A 16,693-nucleotide genomic window follows, 5' to 3' on the forward strand; every position below is an offset into this window, starting at 1 on the left:
AAAACATAGTCTCATAATGTGTTTTAAAGACTAGAGCCAGGAAGTCAAATACTGAAGTGCTCAGAGATTACTAAAAAGGTTCCATTACCTCAGACTTTAACCCTTTAGAATTGTTTCCCATTAATAATCTAATTCCCTGATACTTGAAGAATTAAACTGGCTCATTCTTCACAGAAACTAGCTCACATGACACTTTCTCTTTAGGATATTTGCCAGACTTTCTGTCAGTGCTGAATCCTGGGATTAAGTAGAGCTAATTATCATTTTATGTGTATGTCAGAAGTAGATCGTAAAGACTGGGGGTATAAGGAAAATCTTGATTGACCCAGATTGATTGAATTCTAGTTGCTTTTATAACACTGTCCAAAGACTAGTAAGTACCAGTGAAGGAAAAATAGTTTTCCCCTTTCCCTGTTTTGCTTGACAAGGGTGCTAGGAACAGAGGATCCAGGATTGGGGGAATCCCCATAAAATGTCCCCAAACTACACTTCCCAAAATATTTCTCCCTTTTACCCAGAACAGAGAAGAGGAAAAAATATGCAAATTATCCAAACAAGGTGTTATTGATTAGGTTCAGATTTAGAAAGTAATCCCTGATTGCAACTTCTTAGAACTTGTTAGGTGTATATATTATGTGTACAACTATTTTGCCTGCTTATAGTTTTACAAAGAAAATGCAGAGCATGTACTTACCTGAAAATAGGGATATATAAGAATGATCTCTGGAAGTCCCAACAGATAAGATTTCCTTCATGAAAGTCATGGACATTGGTTCAAGGCCAAATGTACTTTAGAATCTCTCTATACATCTCTATACATGCTTCTAACTCAAAGCTAAGGAACTATAAATCATCAAATCTCAGAGATGAAAGGTATCCTCTCAGGGAGTCATCCAATCTATGCCCTTCTCCAGTTTTCTTGTCAAAGACTCACCAAGTCTTTGTTTCTAGAACTCTGTGAAAGAGAAGTTCTGAAGTAAAAAATCCTACTGTGACACAACTATTGTTAAAAATGATTTCCTTTATGCTGAGCCAAAATCTTCCCCATAATCTCCATCCATTGGTCCTAGGTTATTTTCTCTAGAAATGTTAGAAGAAATCTGTTTCCTTTACCAGATGAATCCTTCACCTGTTTTAATATAACAATTATCATATATGTCTTCTTCTTTGAAAACAAAGTTTATTTCCTTGGGTCACATACAGTTCATCTGCACACCTGGCTGTGAAGTCATATAAAACTATTTAAAAGGAGCACAGGAGGGAAGCTGTTTGATTTTGGAGAGGGGCACTTTAGGTGAGGGTCAGGATCAAGATCTATTGTGAAAGGATCTCAAGACAGCATATCCCCACAAAAAAAAAAATCATTTAAAATAATTTAAAATGTTCAGAATTACTATTTACTTAATTTATAGGTATATATGTCATGTGTGCATATATATATTCATATATTTGTGCTTTTTTTGGTCTTGCAATTAAGACATCAGCTGATTTTCATAACTCCTTTCTGCCTGCCCCTCCTCCTTCCCTTCCCTTTTATTGTTTTCTCTCTTCCTCTTCATAGTCTTTGTCTAAGACTAGTCTTTGGGGATTTCCCCTGATGGGAGTGTCTAGGGGTCTGATTTAGAAAGACTGGGCTGACAGCTTCTCTGTTTATGGTTCTATTCATTACTCTTTGTGTGTGTGTGTGTGTGTGTGTGTGTGTGTGTGTCTGTGTTCATTTTCTTTAATTTTATTTTTCTGGAAAAACCAACAGTACAATAAAATGTGTATTATTTTTAATGGAAAAAACTGCATATTAGATCCAAGAATAGGTATAACAGAAGGTAATTCATTCCCCTAAAAAGAAATTAGGCTATCTGACTCATATCTGAAAAAACATCCCCACTGTAAATCACTAAATAGGCAAGATGAATCCATGGAGAGGGTTGTACATATGCCCAGGCTGACTAGGTAGATAAAAAGATTCATATTGCAACAGATGGCTCACTCTGTACTAATTTCCTGAGAAAATGATAGAGTCACTAGAACAGCTCTTACCTTCCTTTCCAGGTCTGGTCTGTGAATTTTCCTTTTCCTGACTTGCCAAGAAAAAGAAGTCACTAAATTTCTGAGTCCTAAACCTTGACTTTGTGACCACTAGACTATGTATAGCCCACAAGATCAGGTAACTATATTGAAACTTGCAATCTCCCCTTAAACTCTGTGTAGGGTTCTTAGTCGTTCAATCACCAGGCATGTATTTAAGTGTTTACTTTGAGCCATACATACATTGTTAACTGCTGGGGAAACAAAGAAAGAAAAAAAAAAAACAATCCCTGTCCTCAGTAGTTCACATTCTGGGGGGGGCGGATAACAAGTAAATAACTAGACACATAAAAGATATATACAATGTAGATAGGAGACAATCTCAAAAAAGATAATACTAACAGCTGAACAACGAAGGAAAAGAAGGTAAGACTTGAATTGTCTTGAAGGAAGCCAGAGAAAATTAGAGATGAAGGCGGGAAGGAAGAGCAGCCATAGGAGTCAATCAGTACAAAAGAACCCATATGAGAAATGCAGTTCAAAGAACAAGAAGTAATCTATTAAGACTGGATCATAGAGTTTGTGAAGGGAAGTAACATATAAAAAGACTGGAAAAATAGAAAAGAGTCTAAGAAGACTGGAAAGATAGGAAGGGACCAGGTTGTAAAAGAGCTTTAAATGCAGAGGACTTTCTGTAGGATCCTAGAGGTCATGAGGCATTGTAGTATATTGAGTAGATGGGTGTGATCTGGTAAGAACAAGTCTTTATGGAAAATCCTCATAGCTGTGAGCAAGGCACATATGGAGCAGAGTCTCAAGGCAGAGAAAGCAATTTTAAAGCATTTGCAAAAGTCCTGGTGAGAGGTGATGAAGGTTTGAACAAGGGCAATGGTTAGGTGACTGGAGAAAAGAAGATGAAAGCCAGATTTTATGAGGTATGAATGACAAGGCTTATCACTGAATTGGATATGTGGGCTAAGAGTGAGGAATTGAATATAATACTGAAGCAAATCACATGGATGATGGTGAGAATGGTGGTACTCTCTAAGCAATAAGAGAGAAATTCAGTACATGAGAGATTACAATCCATTTTCCAAGGCTGCTTTAGTGACAGGTTTGCAATAAAGTTTAGATTAGGTGATTTCCCATGCCAGTTATCTCCTTCTCTTGAATAAATTTCTTAATTTTCTTGATATGTGGCATGACACAAGATCATTTTACAGAATTTTATCTCCATTTAAGAATTTCTATAATTTCAATATAATTCTGATTTTTAATATTTAAAATATTTGTTGGAATTCATCATTCCCCAAATTGGGTAAGACTTCCAAGGTAACTGGAAATTTAAAAATAATCCTAAATCATTATTTGTAAATGTTTTGCGGTCTGATGAAAATGTCTAGATATTACAGAATTACTGGATTGTTCTGACATTGATAGTGGTATAGCCTTGAATGGAAAAAGCTAGTTTAATCACTAAAAATTACTTTTCTCAATCTTGAGTACTTTAGCACTCCTGTCTTTCTATTATCTTGCCTGTTGCAAATAATAAGGAAATTCAAGAGAGAAGAAAGTTTGTGGGATGAGGAAAGAAATATAATGAACAGGACGGCTAGATGGTGCAGCAGACAGAGCACCGGCCCTGGAGTCAGGAGTACTTGAATTCAAATCCCACCTCAGACACTTAATAATTACCTAGCTGTATGGCCTTGTGTAAACCACTTAACCCCATTTGCCTTGCAAAAAACTAAAAAAAAAAAAATGAATTCTGTTTGTACCTGTTGAAATTGAAATGCCTATTAGAAATCTAGTTCAAAATATTTTAAAAGGCAGTTGGTGATTAGGAACTAAAGCTCAGAATGTAGAACAGGGCAGGATAGGTAGATCTGAGAATAACTAGTGTTAAGATGAAAATTGAATCTATGAGATGTGATGAGATCACCAAGTGAAAGGAGGTCTAGGGCAGAGTCTTGGGGAACATCTATAATTCGTTCTTGTACTTCATTATTGAACTCCACTATGTTAAAGGCAAATTACAGAGTGTCTGACTATGGATGATCAGACCAACATGAACCCAGAATGTTCTACCACAGGTCAAGCACAAATAGTCCATGTGAACACTTGGGGTACTTAACTCATACTTAAGAATCTCATGTTTCCTTTGAGCTGCTTCAATTCTCACTCACTCATAAGAGTATAACACCTTCTCTGATGAAGGTACACCATGCTGGGCGGTCCTGTGCCAGTGTCTCCCAATCTAAAGTTCTTAAGAGGTGTGTCTTCAGGGTGTCCCAGTATTACTTCAGATTCCCTTGTGAGGGCTTTACCTTGTGTGAGTTCTCCATAAAATAGTCTTTTTTTTTTAGCAAGCATACATTTGGTTTACTAACAACATGCCTAGTCCATTGCAGTTGCACTATTTGTAATAATGTTTGGACCTCAGTGTCTGGTATCTTCTACCAAGTGATCTTCAGAATCTTCCTAAGACAATTTAAATGGATGCAATTCAGTTTCCTTGCATGGTACTGGTAGACTGTTCATAGGCATACAACAATAAGATCAGCACAATGGCTTCAATTTGGTAGTCAATCTCTTCTCTCCCACACTTTCAGAGCCTCCCAAATAATGAGCTGGCTCTGGCAAGGTATGTGTCAACCTCATTATCAATGTGTACCTCCCTGGAATTTTTTCACAGTATACAAAACTTTTCCATTTGCTATAATCGAAGGTTCCACACAATAACAGTGTGGTGCTAACTGATGGAGCACCCATGCTTTCTTGGTGTTTTTAGGTCAAAAATAACACAAGCAGTAGAAAATCAATCAATACTTTGTTGTATTTCAGCTTCAGTGGTTGCATTGAATGCACAATCATCTACAAACACAAGATCCTGTACCAACATTCCTGCACTTTGTAGCCTTTTCAAGTTGAAGAATTTACCATAAGTGTAGTAGCTGACCTTGATGCTGGGAACAAGAATACATCCTTATTTTACTCCATTGCTGACCAGAAAATCATGAGAGCATCATTCAGTATCCAGAACCCGGTCAAGATTGCTGCATTGAAACTGATACATAGTACTGATGAACTTCTCTGGGCAACTGAATTTTGACATAATTTTCAATGACACTCACAACTGATGGCATCAAATGCTTTGGGCAGATCTACAAACACTGTATATGTTTATATACATACATATAGAGACAGACAGATTTATGTTCTACTCCTGGCATTTTCTGTCATTTGTGTGCATTTTGTGCTCCATCAGTTATTGGGCAGCAAACCCCTTATCAACTGTTACTCAACCTTTTCTGAAGGCAAATGGCTCTCAGGGAGGTGACCATCTTCCAGATGAAGGATCAGACTAATGAAGATCAGACTTGTCTCTGTCAAGAATTTTACCAACAATGACTAAAAGAGAAACACCCCTGTAATTGTCACAGGACAATCTATTTACTTTTATAGAGATGGACAATGGAGGTATCCTTGAATTCTTGAGGGACAACTTCTTTATGCCATATAACCTGGGAAATTTCAATCAGCTTTTGAATGAGCAAATGGATTGTAAATCTTAGCTGAAATAGAAACAGCACCAGGTACTTTGCCATAAGAAGGGAGCCTAATGGTTTTCAAAATCTCTTCTTGGGAGTTAGAACTTTAGATTGAGGTGAACAGACAATGGCTTCTGCATTGATTGATGATGATCTGTTAAGAACACTATGGAAGTGTTTAAACCATCTCTCTAGGATCATCATTAATCAATGTGATTCTATCAGCACTGAGTAGTTGAGATGTACCAAATGTCTTTGGCCCATAAATAGCCTTCAGGGCATCATAATATTACTTTGGATTGTTATTATCTGCTTAAAACTGAATTTTATCTACCTTCTTACTGAGCCAAGACCTGCACTTACTTTTGCTGCTACCTTCTTAGAAAGCGATGAACTATCCTGCCAGTAAACCCTCATTTTTTCTTTTAGCAACTTCTGTTTTTCTCCATCATCTTCAACAAACCAACTGTCCACTCTTTTCCAACTCCACTATTGCCAGCTGTGTGTTGGTTCAACTTTCCCCTCCAAGTTGGCAACTAACTTGAGAGGCACTCTAACTAACTAGAGAGGCACTCTAATCTCTTAATGTTAATTCTTCCAGTAGTCATTTTGCCTTGGGGCCGCCTCTTCTGTTGAATGTGAATAATTAGCTTGGAAAGGATGAGTTCAGCACTCTCATCACTCATTGCTTTTATCACTGTCGCATCATATCTGTCTCTTCTCCTGAAAATCACGTAGTCTATTAGATGCCAATATTTACTGTGAGGGTACATCCCGGAAACTTTACTGCATTTAAGTAAACAGAAGACAGGGTTTGTGATAAGAGGATCATGAGATGCTTGTCTTCAGTAGTAGGTGACCAATTACTGTTGCTATTTCTAACTCCATCCCTCCCAAGGACTCCCTACCATGTCTGGCATTTTTTAAGGGGTTTTTTGGGCAAGGCAATGGGGTTAAGTGGTTTGCCCAAGGCCACACAGCTAGGCAGTTATTGTCTAAGGTCAGATTTGAACTCGGGTACTCCTGACTCCAGGACAGGTACTCTATCCACTGCGCCACCTAGATGCCCCATGTTTGGTAGTTTTGAATCTACTCTAGTCACCCAAAATTATAAGCTTGTCCTCTTTTGGTACATTAATGATAAGGGTTCTCCAGGTCTTCATAAAATCTTTCTTTGACTTCATCAAGGTTCATCATGATAGAAGCATAGGCACTGATAATAACCTGGAGTTTTCCTAAAGGTGGCAATTTCATTGATAGAGCTTGTCAGTCACTCCTTTTGGTAGGCATTCAAACTTGATTTTTGATTGCAAAACCTATCCCACCTTCACAGTGCTCCCCTTTACTGTGTTCACTACAGAAAAACATGTATCCAGCTCCAACTTAAGTAAATTGGCCTCATTTGCCAGTCTTATTTCACTCATATTTGGATACGATACCTGCTGAGTTCTCTTGCAGCAAGAGTTGTTCATCTTTCAGGTCAATTGGATCTTGGTTTTTGTAGATATTTTTGTGTTTCAAACACAAGGTTGAGATCCCCACCTGCCATGATAATCAGGCCAGGTTTGGATAAGCAGACAATTTTTAGGGTACCTTTTCTATCTCCTTCCTCACACCAGGGGGCAATCTGTGTGATCCTTAAAGGGGCTACTTAGACACACAGGGGGGTGCCAAATCCTACCACTGCTGCTTTCAATGGGAAAATGACCCTATGGTCTAGGCAGCCTGTGTGCAGGGTTGTGACTACAGCTCCCAGTGTATTTGTACCTGCTGCTCTGTCACTTGCCTGTCAACAGGACTTTGAGATAGGAATGGCAAAATGGCATGGGTGATATCTTTGATTCAGGTGCAAATTGTCTTTAAATGAAGCAAGATTGCACAAAGTTGTCAACCTCTCTTCCAAAGTCATCATGATCCAATAGCAAGACAGAGTCAAGACAACTGGTGATGGCTCAGCTGCCTTCTTGCCACTGGAATGAAGGGTTCTCAACTGCCCATTCCACCAGAGGAAGACTTCACATTCTTGATAGACACCCCCCCAACTCCCTGAGGAGTTTGAGACTCCCTCAATTACCCTCAGTCTGGTTTAGCCTGCCTGCTGAAATGATACACTGTGGTGTAACCACTATGCATGCTACAGCTTCTTGGAGTTACAGATGAGAGTTATTTGGGTCAAGTGGACATCAAAGCAGCCCTGAAAATGGCTCAGTAGCCCTCACACCAAAGGAACTAGTCTTCCTTGAACACACCCTGCATTTACAGTTAGTGTGACAGAGATGAAGATCCAAGAAAGACTGAGGAGCAGTCAGGAGAGGAAAGAGGAGAACCAGAAGAGAAGAATGTAATGAAGACCCACAAGGAGAGAGCTATATAGAAGATCATCAATAAGTCTTGACATGACTTGACTTGAGTTAACATAAATTAGCTCATACATATCACAGGATTTAAATTGGGATGCAGGGTACCAGGTTGGCCTATGCTGCAGACTTTTCTGAAAAAACCTAGTCCTGACAAGAGTCAGCCTTGGCACTATCATGACAGAAACTGATTTCAGTAGAAATGTCATTTAAGAAGAGGCATTACTATCTGTTTTGTTGTAGCCTCCTAAGGACCATAAGACCTTACCATCTAACTTGCAGATAAAATCTTCCATATGTGAAATTTTGAACTTCTGGATTATAGGGATTATCTTACTTTTCTTTTTATTTTCAGGCAGTTAGCACAGTTCTTTGCACATAATAAGCACTTAATAGTTGCTTTATTCATTCATTCCAAGTTTCCAAAGAAGACTACAATTTCCACCTTTAGGGAAATGTGAATGGGTACTCACTCTTCCACTTGCCTTTCTCCAAGAGGGATATTGGGCTAGAATTGAACATATCTACTACATACAGGTCAGATATTTGGAGTCTATGGAGTGGGATGCTCTTTGAGGGGAGAGGTTTAGAATGAAAGCCATTTTTCCTGTCCTGTCCATAACTAGGAGGGCTGATGGTTAGCTTACATTAGAACACCTTCACTCCCTCACATCAAATGCTTATTAAACAAAAGATAATCATGGATAGCTAAGTTAACATGTATTCATCTAAGCCAAAAAGAAAAAAAAACAGAAATCAAGGGTAAATCAGAAAAGATTAGGGTAGATGACAGAATGAGAGATAGTAGATGAGTTCAACACAGTAGGAATATAAAATTTCAGCTTAATTAATGAGAGAATGATTTCGCCAGAGAATTCCACTCCTAGAAGCCTCTGATATTGCAGATGCTGGGAACAAAGGACATATTACGGGACTGATTTGAACCATATATCTGCTAGTCATTCTAAAGTTCAACCTGCATCTCTCACATTGTCTTCCTCAAATTCTACTTCTCTCTTTCAGTCTGTCCTTCCCCTTCCTTGTACACAGCCATCACCAAGCTTAGCAGAAAATGGGAGGAATGATATTCTCACAATCAGTCATCATGATGCCCTCCTTCTACTATCATTCATACCAAATCCATCTGGGGTAAGGATAGAGCTACATTTGTGACATCAGAAAATTTCTCCAATTACCTTGAGGGAGGTTCTACAAATTCTGAACACAAAATGAACTTTAGTATAATTTAATTTTTTTAAAATAACTATAAAGTCACATATAACATATTTGTAGAAAGAATAACATAGGCTGTTATAACTTCAAAGGGGAAAAATAATTCTCTGTAACCTTGTGCTTTCTCCTATAGCTCTTTGTCTTAAATAGTTCCTATAGTTCTTTCTCCAACATATTTCCTTTTCCCTTCTGAAACTTAGTTTCTCAATATATTCAAGAATGAAAAACTTTAAAAAAGTGGGGGGGGGGGCAGCTAGGTGGTACAGTGGATAGAGCACTGTCCCTGGAGTCAGGAGGACCCGAGTTCAAATCTGCCTCACAAACTTAATAATTGCCTAGCTGGGTGCCCTTGGGCAAATCACTTAATCCCATTGCCTTAAATAAATTAAACTAAAAAAATGAAATTCTTTTTTAAATAAGATTTTATTTTTCCCCAAATACATGTAAAAACAATTTTTAACATTTGCTCTTTTTTATATTTTGAGCTCTAAACTCAATGGTAAGCAACTTATAATATAAGTTATACATGGTGCAATCATTATATTAGTCATTAGTCATTTTGTAGAAGGAAGAAAGGAGGGAGGGAAGGAAAGAAGGAAGGAAGAAAGGAAGCGAGGAAGCAAGGGAGGGAGAAAGAAAGAAAGAAAAATAATATATTCAAATGTCATCAGTTCTTTCTCTGGAGGCAGAGAGCACTTTTCATCCTATTTCATGTGATTATCTTGGGATCACTTTATTGCTGAAAATAGTTAAGAAGAATGAAATTCTGTAAATTACTGATCAACTAGTTTTTTTTACTGAGTACTTTATAGTAAGAATATGCATGATTTATTTTCTTTTTTTGGCATATGTTATGTTGCCACCTTCCCTTCTTATCCCCCTGAATAGTCTGGTAAATGTTGTACATGTACATTTGTGTTCAATATAGTTACATATTAGTCATTTTATATATGAGGGATCAAGACTAACAGAAAAGAAAGAAAACCATAGGATAGGGAAGAAAAACGTAAGAGAAGTTTTTTAAAAAGCAAACACAATATATTCTATGATTTGGGGGTATTTTTCCCCCTCTGGATGTAGATGACATTGTCCTTAACAGGTCTCCCGGGGTTGTCCTTGATCTCTGAACTGCTGAGAGGAGCTTTTCCATCAGAGTGATCCACTAGATTTTTAAAAGACATACAGAGAGTTGTATAGATTAGTTACACATATATAGAAACAAAAACTATAGTATTTGATAAACTCTAAAATCTAAGCCTGGGGAGGTAAGAATTCACTATTTGACAAAAACTGCTGGGAAAACCAGAAAGTAATATGGCAGAAACTAGACAGTGACAAACATCTTACACAATTTATCCAAAATAAAGACGAAGTGAGTACATATTATAGATATAAGAGGTGATAGAAGTAAATTAGAGAAGTGTTGGAAAATTTACCTGTCAGATTTATAGCTATGAAAAGGCTTATAACCAAAGAATCACAGAAGTTAAAATGGATAATTTTGACTACATTAAAATTAAAACCAATGCAAACAAAATTAGAAGGAAAGTTGGAAACCAGAAGCAAAACTTACAGCAAATTTCTATAATGAAGGCCTAATTTCTCAAACATACAGGGAATTGAGTCAAATTTATAAAAATATAAACATAAAAATATAAAAATAAAAATTAATTCCCAATGGTCAAGGGATATGAACAGGCATTTTTCAGGAGAAAAAAATCAAAATTATCATAAATCATATGAGAAAAACTGCTTTAAAATCACTAATAATCAGAGAAATTCAGATTAAAACAACATTGATATATCAGCTCACAATTATCAAATTGGCTAACGTCACAGAAAAGGAAAATGACAAATTCTAGAGAGGATGTAGAAAAATAGGGATACCAATGTGCTGCTAGTCCATCCATTCTGAAGAACAGTTTAGAACTATGCCCACAAAAACTATAAAAATGTGCATACTCTTTAATCCAACAATAACAGTACTAAGTCTGTTTCCAAAAAGGTCAAAGAAAAAGAAAGAAATAAAGACCTATATATACAAAAAAATTTATGGCAACTTTTTGTGGTGGTAAAGTATTGAAAATTGAGGGAATATCCAGTAGTTGGGAAATGACTGAACAAATTGTCATATGTAATTGTATTGGAATATTATTATGCTATAAGAAATGATGAAGGAAATGGTTTCAAAAAACCCTGGGAAGATTTATATGAACTGATAAAAAGTAAAGTGGGTAGAACCAAAAGAACCTTATACACAGTATGGTAATGATAATCAACTGTGAAAGACTTAACTACTCTGATCAATACAATGATCCACAGTTCCAAAAGACTTCTGATGAAAAATGCTATCCTCTTTCAGAGAGAGAACTGATGAATTGTGAGCATAGTGAAAAATGTTTTTTCACTTTATTTTTCTTGCAACAAGTCCAATTATGGAAATATGCTTTGTATGACTTTATTTGTATAATAGATATTGCATACCTTTTTCTCAATGGGTAGGGAAGGATTAGAGGAAGAGGGAGAATTTAGAACTCAAAATTTTAAAGATATATGTTAAAATAATTTTTAAATTAAAAGAAACATAAAGAGGCATGCAGAAAAATGAAAAGAAAATTAACTGGGGAGAACAGTAATGATGATGTTGATGATAATGACGGTTAACAAATACATAGTGTTTTAAGGAAAAATACAGAATAGTATTACCAACTTATATGAATAATAGGAGTGACACTAAAACTTGGAACAAGCTGAATATAGCAATGAATGGAAAAGACAATATAAAGGGATTTTTTTAAGCTATCATAAACTGGAAAAAATCTCACTGAAAGAAAAAAGATGGATGATAACAGTTGATGTAAAAATGAAAAACTTTAAAAATGGAACATCTTATAATGCATAGACTTGAGGTCAACTAAGGCAAAAAACTTTTATTAAATGCTTGCTAAATTTCTGGCTTCATAATAGCAATCAAGAGACAAAGAAATGCAAAAACACTGTCTCAGTCCTCAAGAAGCTCACTGTTTATTGGGAAAGACAATATGTAAATAGTTATGTACAAAGAAGACATATACAAGATTAATTAGAGATAGGCTCATAGGGAAGGGACTAACATTAAGGAAATCAAGAAAGCTTCCTTTATAAGGCGAGATTTTAGCTGGGACTTGAATCAAGTCGGGGAGGTCAGGAGACAGTGATAAGGGGGAAAGAATTAAATAATTATAACAACTTCTATTTAAATAAAGTGATTTACAAACATCTCACTTTATCCTCATAACAACCCTAGAAGTTAGGTGCTATTATTGTCTCTATTTTATATATGAAGAAATTGAGGCAGACAGGTTAAATATCTTGTCCAGGGTCACAGTTATTAAGAAAGGAGACTAGTGTCATGGGATCAAAGAGTATGTTTGAGGACTAGGGGAGGGAGGGATAGGTGTAAGAAAACTAGAAAATAGGATGGGATTCAGGTTATTAAGAGTTTTAAATAGCCAAGCAGAAGATTTTATATTTGATCTTTGAGGTAATGAGTAGTCAATTAGAATTTACTGATATGGGGAGAAAGACTATTGACTAGGAAAGAGAGTGGAATAGATTAGATTCACAAAATACAGTGGTAAATATAATAATCCATTGTTTGATAAATCCAAGAACTCACTATTTGATAAAAAAAAAACTGCTGGGAAAACTGGATAATATTAAGATAGAAACTAAACAATGACCATATTTCCACACCCTATACCAAGATATGGTCAAAATAGTTACATGATTTAGACTCAAAGGATGATACTATAAGCAGATTAGGAGAGCAAAGTATAGTTTATCTTTCAGATCTATGGAGAAGGGAAGAATATATGACCAAACAAAAGATAGAGAAATTATGAAATACAAAATGGATAATTTTGATTACATCAAATTAAAAAAATTTTGCACAAACAAAACACAAATGCAACAGGATTAGAAGGAAAGCAGAAAGCTGGGAAATAATTTTTTCAGCCAGTATTTACACTAAAGGTCCCTTTTCTAAATCATATAGAGAACTGAGTCAAAATTATAAGAATACAGGTCATTTCCTTTGGATAAATGCTCAAAGGATATGAACAGGAAATTTTCAGATGAAGAAATTAAAGCTGTTTATAATAATATAAAAATTGTTCTAAATCACTATTACCTAGAGAAATGCAGATTAAAACAACTTGGAGGTACCATCTCACACCTGTAATATTGGCTAATATCACAGAAAAAGGAAATGATAAATATTGGAGTGGATGTGGGAAAACTGGGACACTAATGTACTGTTGGTGGAGTTGTGAACTGATCCAACTATTTTGGAGAGTAATTTGGAGTTATACCCAAAAGGCATACCCTTTGAACCAACAATACCACTAGGAGATTCCAAAGACATCATAAAAAGGGGGGAAAGACCTATATGAACATAAATATTTATAGCAGGTCTTTTTATGGTGGCAAAGAATTGGAAAATTGATGCCAAGTCTGTCAAGTGGAGAATGGTGAACAAGTTGTGGTATATTGAATGTAATGAAATACTATTGTTCTATAAGGAATGATGAGCAAACAGATTTTAGAAAAATCTGGAAAGAATTACATGAACTGACACTGAGAGAAGTAAGCAAAACCAGGAAAGTATTGTACATAATAATAGCAACCTTGTGTGACATCAGTTATGATAGACTTGGCTCTCCTCAGCAATACAATGATCAAAGACAATTCTAAAAGACTTATGATGGAAAATGCCAATCACATCCAAAGAACAACTATGGAGCCTAAATGCAGATCAAAGGATACTATTTTCACTTCTTTAAATTTGTTTTTTTTCTTTCTTGTGGTTTTTCAATTTTGCTCTGATTTTTCTCTCACAGCATGACTAATATAAAAATATGTGTAATAGGATTGTACATGTTTAACCTATATCAGATTACTTACTATCTTAGGGATGCTGAAGGGAAGTATGATATTAAAAAACTTTATAAAAATGAATGTTGAAAACCATCTTTACATTTAATTGGAAAATAAAAAGACCTGAAGAGGGAAGAAATGGACATGGACAGACCTGAACTATTAGGAATCACATTGGATACTGAGTGGAGGATTGACTGAAGTGAGAAGAGACTTGAGACAGGCAAAGTAGCCAGAAAGCAATTACAACAGTCCAGGCATGAGGTGACTCAATTGTACATACCTGTACCAGAATGTATATATAGGAAATGTTGAAAAGGTAGAAACCATTTTTGGTGTTGTTCACAGTCATGTCCAATTCTGTGTGATTCCATTTGGAGTTTTCTTGGCAAAGATACTGGAGTAATTCGTCAGTTCCTTCTTCAGTTCATTTTACAACTAAAGAACTAAAGCAAACAATTAAATGATTTGTCCTGGGTTTACAAAGCTAGTTAAATATTTGAGGTCAGATTTGAATTCACTATGATGTTGAATCTTTCTGACTCCAGCAATGGCACTTTTTCCACTTTGTTACCTACCTGCTCTGTAGAATCTATTGGACTTGGCAATATATTGGATATCAAAAAGGGGAAGGCTAGAGTCAATGAAGAGCTGAGGATGACATATGAATTGAGAACATGAGTAACTGAAAGAATGGTGGACCCTTAACAGTAATAGGGAAGTTGGGGAAACAATGAGTACAGTTTTGGACATAATGAGTTTAAAATATTTATGGTAGATCCAGTTTGAAATATCCAATAGGCAGGTGGAAATATGGAAATACTGGAGATCAGGTTTAGAATGGATAGAGCTGAGAATCATAAACATATTGATACTAATTTAATCCATTTGAGATGAGAGCATTGCTCCATGAGTGAAATAGTTCAGAGAAAGAAAACAGGGCTAAGGGGCAGATTTTTAGGGAACATAACCGTAGTTAATGGGAGATCAGCAAAAGGGACTTAAAAGGAGCAGTCTAACATTTAAGAAGAGAATCAAGAGGGGAAAATATCATGGAAAAAATCAGAGAGAAAAGAGTACACTAGAAGAAGAAGGTGACTTACAATGTGGAAAAACTACGAAGAAGTCAGGAAGAATGAGGATTGAACAAAGATCATTCATTTATTTCACAATAAAAAGATCGTTGTTAGGGGTGGCTAGGTGGCACAGTGGATAGAGCACTGGCCTTGGAGTCAGCAGTACCTGAGTTCAAATCTGGCCTCAGACACTTAATAATTACCTAGCCATGTGGCCTTGGGCAAGCCACTTAACCCCCTTGCCTTGCAAAAAAAAAAAAAAAAGATCATTGTTAACTTTGAAGTGAAACATTTCATTTGAGATGTCCAAAAGTCAAGTTGAAAAAGAAAAAAGAGTGAGAGACAATCAAGTGAAGGCACTAACTATAGATGACCTATTCAAGAAGTTTAATCACAAAAAAAGATTATAGCATGTTAAATAGCAACGGTATTGGGAGGATGAAAGAATCAAGTGAGGGTTTCTTGAGGATGTGGGAGACATGGGTGATTTTTGTCAACAAGAAAGCAAGATTCAAATCCGACCTCAGACACTTAATAATTGCCTAGCCGTGTGGCCTTGGGCAAGCCACTTAACCCCATTGCCTTGCAAAATCTAAAAAAAAAAAAAAAAAAAAAAAGCAAGAGATTGAAAGAAGAAATTGAAAATTAGTGAGACAGTTAAGTTGACAAAGGAGTCAATCTGCCGGAGAAGATGGTATGGAATGTTATCAAAGTTCCATACAGAGGGGTTTGCCTTGGTAAAGAGAAGTCAACTCTTCAGGATCACTATTACAATATGCATATTGCAAGGTAACTTTTGGGTTATATGGACTCATCTGATATAATTGACTTTTAAGTCAAGTGTGCATTGTTCACAATCTGTAAGATACCTTAATAAAATGTGAGTGGAATTCACTGGAAATTGTGCTCTAAAGAAATATGCAGTAAGTTCTAGTTTGTTGTACTCACTTGATTTTCCAGTCTCATGGTTTGCAATCATCTGATAGTAAGTTTTTGAACCAAAAAAATGGTAGTTGTCAGTTCTTCCTATCAGACATAACTGGTGTTAAATTGTCCAATTTACAACTAGGGCAAGTATTATCATATATATATGTTTATAAAATTGTGTTCAAATAAGAAAGCAAGCTTATCTGAATTAAAACTGTCTGAGTGCTAGGAGCAGGCAATTCAAGTTAGGACCATTTCCATTTTATTTCCTTCAAGCTCTGCCTACCGAAAAAAGGATAAGTAGTCCAAATGAAATGATATACAAATCTAATGAGATAATGGACTCTAGTTTGTGTGATTGATGTAAGACTTTTAATACTCTAAGATATTATAACTGAAGTTTAAAAAAACTTCATACTTCATAATGAGATTGCAAAGTCAACTTGTTACAACACTTTACTGTAACAATATAGAGAACAGTTTAAACAAGGAACGAAGTGTAATAAAACATGTTTACCCCTGGCCCTGGGCTCCGCCGCCCCCAACTCATTCTCTGAAAGCTAGTTGAGTTTGAATTGGGAGATAAAACTTCAGAAGTTCCTTCTTC

General features: G+C 36.0%; 1 long non-coding RNA gene across 1 annotated transcript in view; it reads right to left on the bottom strand.

Moving 5' to 3' along the window:
• Positions 1–9,951: 9,951 nt before the first annotated feature.
• LOC141505013 (uncharacterized) overlaps positions 9,952–16,693 on the bottom strand; it is a 31,879-nt gene continuing 25,137 nt past the window's right edge. The window contains exon 2 of the long non-coding RNA XR_012473526.1: positions 9,952–10,328. This is a non-coding gene — a long non-coding RNA (uncharacterized LOC141505013). The remainder of the gene's footprint in view (positions 10,329–16,693) is intronic.

Source organism: Macrotis lagotis, chromosome 1, assembly GCF_037893015.1.
Source record: "Macrotis lagotis isolate mMagLag1 chromosome 1, bilby.v1.9.chrom.fasta, whole genome shotgun sequence".
NCBI classification, from domain to species: domain Eukaryota; kingdom Metazoa; phylum Chordata; class Mammalia; order Peramelemorphia; family Peramelidae; genus Macrotis; species Macrotis lagotis.